At 36.9% G+C, this 9,642-nt stretch overlaps 1 pseudogene; it reads right to left on the bottom strand.

The window, feature by feature from the left end:
- Positions 1-3,648: 3,648 nt before the first annotated feature.
- Positions 3,649-3,984, bottom strand: LOC150006314 (large ribosomal subunit protein eL43 pseudogene; annotated as a pseudogene).
- Between the last annotated feature and the right edge of the window lie 5,658 nt (positions 3,985-9,642).

Below are 9,642 nucleotides of genomic sequence, written 5' to 3'. Positions count from 1 at the left end.
GAGTTGAACCCAGTAAGTGATTTATACAGATTTCCACACTTGCCAAGCCCTGTACTCTGGTTTTTGTCTCTCAAGTTCCAGTTGGCTATCAAAAACGCCAATCAGCCTCTCAGCTTTATTTTCTACCTTGTCAATCTCAGGGAAAGGTAATTGCATGTGGTGGCATATTTCTGCAACCTAGGTCTCTTCTAGATATTAGTTTAGTAATATATCACTGTTCTGTTAATGATGTCAGGAGGATTTTAAAATAATATTTCTCTTATTTTATTGAATTGTCTTCCGCTGAAAAGAGGGACTCAATGTTATTATTATTATGGATATTACTACATCATTATCACCACCATAACCATCAGAATTACCATGTAATTCATATTGTCATCTCTTCCCTCCAGAAGTTTAATTTCCTGGAAGCTACATGATCTGTGTTTATCTTTTCCATTTTTTTTCTTGCTTACTGTCCTTTTGGGTATGTTGTAATTACTCTTTGTGCATTTATGGTGACACAGGTCTAATGGTTCCTGTACTAGAGACAACCTGAGAGAGAAATAAGTGCTTTGGTTTCTAACATTGTCAGCAGCTATCTTGTTACCTGGGCAAATGGTTAGTTCATTGCCAAAGGTAAAGAAAGAATTCTTAAGACACTGAGCAACTTTAAAAACCTTGAGAGATTTGGAATTTTTGTCTGTTTTAGTGAAAACAAAACTGACATATTTTGGAAGACTGTAGAACCTAAAAATACTATGATAAACAATTTGGGAGAAACGCATTTAAAATTAAATTTACATTTTATATACATATGTAATATTGTGTTATTTGCAAGACTTTAATGTGACAACACCCTCTTCTTTCACTTTTATCTCTTTTTCTGCTACTGATTGGCTGTTCTTACTGATAATATCAGTTGGTTATTCCTTATTGAAGACAAGGGTTCCATGGTTCTCACTTTTCTTCAACATCATTGCCTGAATATTTTTCCCTAATGATATTTTATTTAAATATTTATTTGTATTAATTATTAGTATTCCAAAGCTATGTGCACATGCCTACATGTAGGGTGCTTGCAGAATTAACTACCATAAGAAACTGTTGCTACTTTTTTCTTACAAACACATCATGCTTTGTGCAATAAGAAGCTTCTTGGAAGGGTGCAATGTATTAATGATGAACAATGTAGTGTTCTTATTGTTAATTATTAATGCAATTCTACCTAAACTTTGGGAAGTTTCATAAAGACTAAAATTTCTGACACTTAATAAATAGCCCTGCAACTTAAACACATCACTTAACAACTTTGGGTCTCAATTTCCTGATCTGTAAATTGGGATAATAACAGCACCGTTCTCATAAGACATTTACGAGAATTAAATAAATTAAATACATCTGACAATTTTGAAGAGCATCTGACAATTAGTAATTGCTATTACCTAGGTGTTTATATGAAATATTAGGTAATAAATTGCTCACCAAAAATTAATTCTATTTTTGACAATAAAGCACCCTTACCTTAAATGTACACCTAGAATTTGGAAACCCAGAAATCTCTTTTAACTCCCCACCCTTTCCCAACACCCTAAATAAGGTAAGTACTTGCTGGGCTAAAGAAAAAAGGTCTCTTCTAAATTTTTGAGTTTCCTCATCCACATTCAGTGTTTCTCTCTCTCTTTCTCTCTCTCCATTTTTGGCATCATGACACAGCAAACATAAGTCACATCTATAGTAAATGGTCACTTTGTGGAATCGACAGATTATAACTGAGCAGAAAGACCAGGACCACGCTGTCTTGATCTGCTTTACTTCAGTATTTTTCAGAGTACTTGCTGCCCCCCATTACTACATTATAAAACCAACTTAGTGGATCAGAATAACCACTGAAAGAATTAAGTCAATTTACAAGTAAATATTATAGAATAAAAATTACATTTAAAATTAAGTATAATTTCATGAAACTCTATTTTCAGTGTGTGTGTAATTTTTCTATGTTACAAAGACTTTTATTGTGGCTTATGATCCAGAAATTGAGAAGCAATGCTTTATTTCATGTATGGTTGAATATAAAGAATAAATAATAAATTTATTTCTTCATGAGTAAAAGAGGTTATGAGAGAAAAGAACCACCCAAGCCTTAATTCTGGCTTTGTAAAAACTCTTTTCCAGGCCTCCAAACCTCTGATGTTGCAGAGTCTTTGTGAGACAGGGGAGGCATTCAGGTAGTGACCATAATGTTTAAAGAAGCCAGAGATGCTGATGCTTATAAATATTTACTCAAATGGAGGTACTAGAAAGGTATTTTTTAAAGTCTTTATGAATAGTGATATAATCCCCAATTGTTTATCTCAGATCTAGCAAAATCCTTTCAAGTTCCCACCCACCAACACACACAACCAACACTTCAATTAGGAACCTCTTGGGCTAAGGAAAGCTATCCTGCATTGATCTGTGCATTCCACTGCACTATAATGTCTTTTTTTCACATCAACAATATTAGGATAATATATGCTAACTTTGGCAAAATACATTGAAAATCTAATACAATTATACAGTATATATGTTGATGGAAGATGATTCTTCTAGCCAAATCATAACCCATCTGAAGACTTTTGCTGACTCATTGGAAGAATTGCTCAATTAAAAAAAAAAAATGATGGTAACAGAGAGGAAAGTATTGTGGAGGTTCAGAATGAGCCAACCCAAGGCATGCCTCAGTGGTATGTAGATTACTTTGAGCTAAAGGCAATTTTAACTTCAGGCTCAAGAAAAATTTCTAGTCCTCCCTTTAACTACTTAGAATTTTAATCAGGAACCTTGCCAATAATAAGAGATTATCAGAGATAACTTGTTCTGACCTATCTATAGGACAGGGCAGACTTCTATGTAGGGGACTGCTTTGTCTGGTATCAGGAACTGTAGCCTTGCTGTGAGCTAGGCCTTGCAAAAGGCCTGTTAAGTCTCAACCAGAAAACTGGGAAAGCTGGAGGCAGGCATGACCCAATAGTTGCACCAAGGGTTCCTGTGGGAAATCAGGCTTAAAGAATGTATATTATGCTTTGATGCTTGCTCTGCTCTAAATACTCATCCTTAACATAAACAAAATGTCCAAAATCAAAGGTCAGAAAAATGTATGAAAATCTGCACCTGGTGATCCTCTGGTGCTTGAGTGTCCAGTGGGCCTTTACCTAAAGTGATCACTGTGATCCTTTCATTGTTACTCATAATTCCTAGAAGTTAATAGTAACCAAAGCATTTGGAGTTAATTGGTGATTTATGTATCCTGACTGTATACCCTTCTCAATAAAAGGCAGGAGGAACGGGAGTTTGGGACTTTTCTCCCTTAGAGAGAACTGCCACCTCTCTTCCACCCAGACAGAAATCAGTGTCTGGGTTAATTCATTTCTCCTCATCCATGATCTCAAAACCTCTGCAGAACAGAGAGTTTCCACTGAGCTGGGACGTGCCCCCCCACTTCTATTTCTAAAGGTCTGCTTTATTTTTATCTTGCAATGACACCTTTAAACCCCCAAGGTGTGTTACCTCATCTCTAGCTCAGGATGTCTTATATACCTCAATCTCCCTTTCTATCCATAAGCTTTTCATGCATTCAAGGTCTCTCTCTCTCCCATATATGAGGTTCCCATGCACATGATATTATTTTTTTTACATAAATTAACCCATTTATTATAGGCTAGCAATGTTTCAAATTGTGGAGCTTCTACTGGTCTTTCAATTCCTTCAGTCTTCTGATGGCCAACTTGACTGTGACAGCAGAAGTGGTGTTGGAGGCCCAGTCACCTACATGCAGGAGCCACCGTGCCAGATGCCCACAGCACACCTCTTCATCTTGGTTTTGTCACAAAAGGAGCAAGTGTACTTGGCATGCTGGCTGATCTCAATCTTCCTCACCACTTTCCTGAGGGAGGCACCATAATGGGTGCCATACTTGTCGACGATACCGACCTTCTTAGTGCGTTTAACCATTTCGTCGCTTAGAAGGTCACAACCGAAGAGTGATATTAAATTTTATTTTTGTCTTTTTAGTCTGCCTTCTGGTGATTTGATTATTTGACTAGTCAAAATAACTAGAAGAGGGAAATGGGAATTCTTCCCCTTCCACATAGTATCAAATCAATTTTGAATTTATAAAAGAAGAAAAGAGATAATCTGATATAGACATATTTGTAACACAGACTTAAGTAAAGTCAAATGCAAAAATTTAAGAGTTAGTACACATGTATGAATGACCCATGGACACTTATAATGTGTGGGAATTCATTGTGAGAGCAGGGGGTGGGCTGGGTGGAGGAGTGCAAAAGGGGAAAAATTGGGACAACTGCAGTAGAATAAATAAGAACAAAAGAAAAGAATGAGTACACAGATATAAAAAAGTTAATCTTCAATATATGGAAGTAGAGGCATGATGTCAGGTGTTTCATTGGAAATGATATTGACATAGGTACTTTTAATGAACTTATGCACTCTACTCTATGGGTTGTACTAGTTTTTGCTTTTAAATTATGAAACTGATATAAAGAAGGACTCATGGACATGGACAACAGTGTGGTGATTACTGGGGGAGAGATGTATAAGGGGACTAAATGGTAATGGAAAAAAATTATAAAGATTAAATCAAAAAATTAAAATAAAATAAAAAAGATTTAGGATTTAGGGACTAAAATTATGCATACATACACACACACACAGGTTTTTAATCCTTAAATTTATTATTACTGTAAAAATTTGAGTAATTTAGTCTCATCCCATTATATCCAACTTACTGACATGCTCAGAAAAGAAAATGCTAACAAGCACAAGTCAACACAAACTATAAATTACAGATATTATATTGAAATTCAGATTTGTTAATACCAATTCATATGGTTTTCCACTCCACTATCTGAAAATAATAATTTTTAAGTTACTGACTAGAAAAAAGACATTGAGAACAAACCAGCCACTCAGAATAAATCTGTAAATGGGTAAAGGAGGCAAATACCAGTAACAGAGAGACAAATCCTGGTTTTATCCCACATAACTACTACAAGAGGAAAGTAAGGCATCAAACAGTGGCTTTGAATGGACCCAGTTCTCTTGGCCAAAGAGATTTGAATATAAATTTTATAATTTTGGTCTGATTCATTATTGGAAATCAATAGATAAAAGGTGAATAATGAAATGGGTGGTTAAGTGAAAATAGGAGATGTGCTAAATATGGTCAAATTTGAAAAAAGAAAATCATAAACTGTAAGCCTGACAATGATGTATGAGGCTGAAAATAAATGGTAGCATTGAGGCAGGTTATTAAAAAGCTTGGCAAGTGCAATGGGGAAACAGAGACAGATAACTGAACAAACTTGTCGAGCAATTTACAGCCAGGTAATAAACTCAAGGTCTTATTTTCCTTAAAGACATTTAGGAGTAAATAGTTTACACATTTTAGACCACACTGGGGCAGACCCACCTCTGTCTTGGTCCCTCTTCAGTGACATTCTTTAAAAGTGTTACTGCCCACAAAATGACTCCAGTCCCTCTATGTGCTCATTTTGGCACATCAACATATGAAAAGAACTCACTGGAAAGCTTAGACTCTCCCCTGAAACCTCCAGTAGGATTATTGCCTGCAAAATACAGATAAAAATCCATAGAACAAAAAGAAAATATGTGGCTAGGCCTTTTTGGACTGTACCAGTGCCCTTCACTTAGGCATGTACTTAAAAACAAAACAAAACTCTAAGGGTCCCCACAAGACTTGCAAACAGGGGAACAGTAGGCAGTGGCAGCTCTTCCTGTGCTGACCCCTTGAACTTGTCTCCAAGGCCCCTTTTCTCTGACTTTTCAGTGAGCCAACAGCAGCTCCACCTTGGCTCACTTTTGTCACTGAAAATTTCTCATTGAAATTAAAGCAGCCCTTCACTGGCTCTCTTCTGTTGGTTCTTCTATCCAATGCCCTTCCCTGTTTCACTGTCCCCAGCTCTAATAAACATACTCTTAAAATCACCTGGATATATATTGTAAAATCTTTCCTGCATGAAGCCAAGAACCCACACACCACCAACAGCCTGAAGGAGACCCACTCTGGCTAGTCCCAGTCTGGTAACAACATCTCAATATAAAAGACTCAAATATTATTGTGAAGAATGTGAGCTAATCTTGTGTGCAATACAAAAAACGTTGATCATTTTTGCCAAGCAGAATTAATTGATCAAAAATGGGTTTTAGAAAAAAAAAATTTCAGTGCTAGTAAGGAAGATGAAATACATGTGAGAGGAAAAAGTTTAAAGGTCTACTTGTCCCCAAAAGGTGAACAGATTCGGGTGAGAAATTAAATTTTTCAGTGCTTATATCAGGCATATATGTGCATTATCTTGAATTTCATTACAACAATGTTATGTGGAAATTATTTATTCTATTTTGTATATGAAAAAGAAAAAACAAGCCTCAGAGATTCTAGACAGACTAGACAATCTCTTAAAGCCACTAAGTGATAGAATCAGGATAAGAAGCTAGTTTGGCTCTTTACTGTCCTATTTACCTCTCACTTCCATCAAGTTAAGTGACATTTACTAGAAAAATTAAATGGTGTAACCATGCAATAAAATTATTTTCTTCAATTTGACTTTTACTTTTTGTATTTTTCTTTGACTCAAACTGGCCTCACCCAGTACTCTGACTCACCCATCTCTCTCTCCCTTGCTTAATCATTAAGCCCTCGTGACAATGAGTTTCCAGTCAGCATCCAGTGGTCTTAGAAACAACATCTTAGGTCTATTAACCACAGGGACAGCTTTTAATCAAACTAAAGATGGTTTCTTGGCCTCATTGTTTTTCAACTCTGGACCCAGGGAAGTGAAAGAACCCACTAAACAAATCTTTCCAAAATCAGACAGAACAACTCCATGCCTGATTAACTACCCCCTACCCTAGTGCCAACAATCAGTTGAGACCACAAACCTAGCTCCTTTATTCAACATGATTAATGATCTTTTTCCTTATACAATATATCCCTTGGAGTCACTGGGGAGCCAGGTCTTTGAATATTGGTTCACATGACTTTGGGTGTGGTACTATCTCTTCAAATAATAAACTCATACTTTCTTGGCTGCAAACTGTTGATGTCTAATTGGACTTTGATGTATGCCAACAAACGGACCCCTTCAGTCTGGTAACAACGGCAGTAGGACGTTTAAAGTAGTTAATAAATGTTGTTTCACATTGATGAAATGCACTGTCATGGGCAAGACTGCCTATAAGCTGAGCCATAAAGCCAACTATTTATTTTAAATTAGAAAAGACTGCTCTCTTGTACTCAATTTGAATTACAATGAAGGTAAAAGATTCCTGCAGCCTGGAACTGAATCCATTTCTGGTTATCAACATAGCAATGTGATTATTACAAATGCCTTCTCTCTCTCTCTCTCTCTCTCTCTCTCTCTCTCTGTCTCTCTCTCTCTCCCCCTCTTTCTCTCTCTCTCTCTCCCTCTTTCTCTCTCTCTCTTTCTTAACCAACGTGATCCATTTGACTTTTTCTTTTTGCTTCAATGGTAGGGAAAGTAATTTAATACATGCTAATTAATTCTAAATGTACATAAATCATTTTCCCATGTGATTTGTATTCTGAATTAAATGTATTTCAAATACCCAAGGTGTAAAAAAAAAAAAAAAAGTCTATCATATGTGTTGGCATAATTCTAATAATCATGTAATTTATAAGCAAAAAAAAAAAAAGAAAAAAGGAAAAGATTACATGACCTCAAGTCACTCAGAAATGAGCCTTTTCTCTTACTTTTCACTTCTTTATCAGTCTGTCAATTAGAGAAATTAAGTATATCCCCATCTTGTTTTACTTTTAGCAGTATATTAATATTGAATGGGTAATTCCTTTGCAAAATTGGTTTGCTTTTTTACATTAAGAAAAATGTAAATAAATATAAATTCACTAATTTAATTATTTATACATTCTACAATACATTTTATGACAACCTAATAAATTCCAAGCATTATTTTAAGGGCTATAAATAAGATAGTGAAAAAGAAAGTGAATGTATATATTTGTTTTTACAGAATTTAAAATCTATCAAAAGAGAAGAGGTAATATAAACAAGCAAATAATCCTGGTACTGAACAGAGATGGGGTCCTGCTACCTGCTACCCATAAATTCTGGTGTCAAACATTAGGTGAAAAAGGAAAGGAGTCTTTTATTCAAAAGCTACACAATTTTGGAAGAATGGCAGGCTTCTGCCCCACAGCCTGACCCTCTAAAACACCCAAAGGAAAAAAAAAGAAAAACTACCTTTTGCCAGATTAGTTCAAAGCTGCACTTGGAATTCCTTCTCACATTAAAAATACCATCCTCTGAGAAACGAGGCCACCTTAGCTGACTCCTGATCTTAGCTGGCTTCAGGCATCTTTCTGGGGCTTCAGGTGTTTATTTCTAGAGTCTGCATGTGGCCCATGCAGCCACACTACTGCTGCTGCTTCCCACACCCTGCCAGAAGGCTGCCAGACCACATGGTCTCCAGGGCTTGCAGGCCCAGGAATGCTCAGCCCCTGACATGGCCAGCCAGGGGAAAGAAAAAGGGCAAGACTCTGCCCATCCTTCGTTTAAATCTCTGAGTCCAAAATTCCATGCTCTCTGGAAGCCAATCCCATGGGCGACACTGCCCCTCCCAGTGCTGCCGTGTTAACCTCCACCCTGTACACGTGTGGCTGTGACCTCTCCAGCCTGTGAAAACTGTGCAAGCTTGCTTCTGTTGTGTCACCTGCCACGTGGTGGTTTGGTTGCCACAGAAACGCGACCCTGCAGTCTCTCATGCTGCTTTAGGTGTTGAAAAATCTGTCAAGCACTGAGCTGCAGCTTCAATCCCACCATCTCCAGCATTTCCTGACCCCTTCCTTCTCCAGGGCCTGAGATCTCTTCAACCACCTGGGGATTCCTCCCCTCTCCCCTGCAATCTCGCAGATACCCCTGTATCAATTCACAAGGATGCTAATTTGGGATGTATTAAGGAAAGAAATCATGGTGTGGTAGAAAGACTTTATGATGGTTGGTGATTTTGTTTTGGGGTTTTTTTTTTTTTTTTTGGTTTGTTTGTTTTTGCTATTTAGTGGTGTGATTAGAAATGTTGTCTTTGAAGCAGTGACATTTAAACTGAGCTCTATAAAACCAGAGCAATTAGCCCTTCAAAAATATGAGCCAGACATATTCCTGGCATAGGAAAGCTAAGTATAAAGGAAATAAGGAAGGATCAGCTCCTCTCAGGAACACCAAGGGCAGTGCCACTAAATTTGGTGAGTAAACAGTAGTTGTAGGCAAAAGTCGGATCACCTCAGATCTATATACCATGGCAAGGAGTTTAGGCTAAGTGTGATGGAAACCCAAGGCAGTTATTAAGCATATGGGTGACATAATCCACTTAGTTTAAGCTCCACCAGAGCTAGGATCTCTGTTTTGTTTATTTTGATATTTTCTCAAACCTCTCAAGCATTGTCTGACATGGAATATATGCTCCATTAATGTATGTTGAACAAAAAATATACATAAGTATTTTTCTGCAATTTTTTGGTAAGGGGAAAGTTGAGACAATGTTTTCTGAGTCAGATGTCCAGCCTTAGTCTAATCAACTGTAACCTAGTTAGTCATTCTATGTCTA

Source organism: Furipterus horrens, unplaced genomic scaffold, assembly GCF_987537825.1.
Source record: "Furipterus horrens unplaced genomic scaffold, mFurHor1.1.pri manual_scaffold_6, whole genome shotgun sequence".
Lineage (NCBI taxonomy): Eukaryota > Metazoa > Chordata > Mammalia > Chiroptera > Furipteridae > Furipterus > Furipterus horrens.
Note: the sequence above shows the minus strand (reverse complement) of the source record. Positions and strands in the feature narration are given on the sequence as shown.